Genomic DNA, 2,447 nt, shown 5'->3' on the forward strand with positions numbered 1-2,447 from the left:
GTGGAGAGCCCCATGAGGAAACTATGCTTTATTTACTTCTCTGGTCACTGATAAATCTCAATTTGGGGATAAAGTCTGACAGATAAATAGGTTACTGGAGTGTAAGAGGTGGGGAAAGTTAATTTAAATTATTTTATTTGAAAACTTACATTTTATGAGTGGGAAGTGTGGCTTAGGAAAATTGACAAGACTCATTCCTCTATAATATCAATTTCTTGCCAAAATACTACATTGCCTTTTGAATAGTCTTTAGGGACTGTACACTGAAAAACATAGACAGCTGCCCTGGGTAGGGTTGCACTTGCCACAGAGTTTTACACTTGCACAGAGAGTCAGGTTTTATTCTGGAAGACTTGTGGCAGCAGCTTCATTTGCTTTGCAGGATAATCACATAGAACAAAGGCACCTCTTTGGTTTACCTGGTGTTCATTCTGCCAGTTGGCAGATTTAATAAACAGAGGAAGGACAAGACATGCAGCCAAGGTAAGGAGAGTACTGGAACAGTATGCAAGTTACACCTTGAAATTATCTGTAGAGGGTTGAAAAGAGACAGCTTCTAATCAGCATCCCAAAACTGAACATTTTCAGGGAGCAATACACAGAGATATGCTCAGTGTGGCAGTCAAGTTAACTGAAAGAATGAATTCCAGCTTTTCAGTGTTAATTTCAACACATTAAGAACACTGAGGTCTAATCTTTACTGCCTTATGTTAACTACAGACATCATTATTTTCACAGGCATTCAGTGATCATTGCAAGTTATTTTTAAGTAAAAAAAATAGTTGGGCTGAGAATAGTTTAGGACACTCTGAAACTTAATAGTTCACAAGGAAAAGATGAGATCTTGAGGTAAAGATGACATTCTCTGAATCATGTCAAACCTTGATTTGAATTGAAATTGTTAATTTTCTTCTTTTTCACCCTTTTAATGACACAGAGTTACTACCCCTGTGTTTCTTCAACATGCTGATTTCCCAGAAAGCCAACATCTAGATCCATGGTTTCAGCAGAATTTAAATATAAGTTACAGTCACTGCGGTATTGAAAAGTCCCCATAGCAATGAATCATAATATTTTATGTAAGGCAGAGAGAAATGTTAATTCATTTTCACATACAGTTGAAAGATTATGTTAGACTTGATTTTCTTTAGACACCATATGCGTATTTACCAGTAGAATAAACTCTGGTTGTCAGTTATGTGTGTAGGTTGGAGAGAATTTGGATATGTTATACGAGGGCAGTATTCTTACAGGGGGAGAAGAGGATAGAAAGTAATGGAACTGACACTGAGCGCTTGCTAGTTTTCAGGCGTTGCACTGGGCAATGCTATATGTAAACATCACAACAGCTCTGGGACCTAGATGGTATTATTTTCACTTTACATTTGAGGAAATAGAGACAACAAGCTACAATAACTAGGAAGTACTTTTTTTTTTTTTTAACTATACTCTGATCCAGCTCTAGTATCTGGACCAAAAATTGGAGATTTGTGGGGAGTGGGGGTCAAGTTATAGTTGTTGGTTGACTTGAACACAAAACTCTAAGGATTTGGATTCACTCTTAAATACAAAAATCTCTGCTGTTTTTTTTTTCGTTTTTTTTGTTTTTTTACTTGGGGGCAAGACTTTCATGCACTCATTCAAATTACTGCTTGAAATATTTCCCAGTGTCCCTAAAGACACAATGGTTACAGTGACAGATTTTGGTACAGTGAGCACTATTTAATTTGTAAGGTAACCTCCTCTTCCAACAGAAAATTACTTTAAAATAGAGTCTGATATTTTATTTTAGTTCTGATTATGCACTGTTATTTGGTACTGCAAGAAGTCAAGACCCCTTTTTAGTCAGAGATATTTTATCCAAAATGGCAAAGGGACATTGATCAATTTAAAGCCACAGTCCAAATGTGATTTTTGCAGCTAGCTCACTTTCATCCCTGTGTATTTTAATTGTAAATAAGTACACAGCCCCCCAATTTAAAATAGGTTGCATTCAAAAGTTCAGTTCGAACAGAGTTGTTTGGAGTTTGAAACATTTTTCCATAGAAACAATGTTAGGTTTCCAGGCCAACCCACAAAAGCCTATTTAAACCATATTGTACAGTTTCTGCTCTAAAATCATCATGGGGCCCACACAACATATATAATAATATTTCTATTATTGTAAATGCATTTGGAGTTTGGCTTGGAATAGACTAGAGCTTCTAGCTCTCTCGGGGAGAGCTGGGCACTTCAAGTCCTCCTGCTATCTTGGCAACGAGAACCAGCATTTTTTCTTATGATGCTGTCTATAGTGCCTGTGACCTGGGGTGGAGACTAAGGCAGGATGGGGGTGAAGGTAGGGAGCAGGTCATCTTTCAAGGGTAGATACATGATTCAACTTGCTTTTTGGCTCCAAGCAGGAGCCTACTCAATTTGAATATAAGGTTTATTCTCTCACACAAGAA

This window comes from Globicephala melas, chromosome 9 (assembly GCF_963455315.2).
Source record: "Globicephala melas chromosome 9, mGloMel1.2, whole genome shotgun sequence".
Taxonomy (NCBI): Eukaryota; Metazoa; Chordata; class Mammalia; order Artiodactyla; family Delphinidae; genus Globicephala; species Globicephala melas.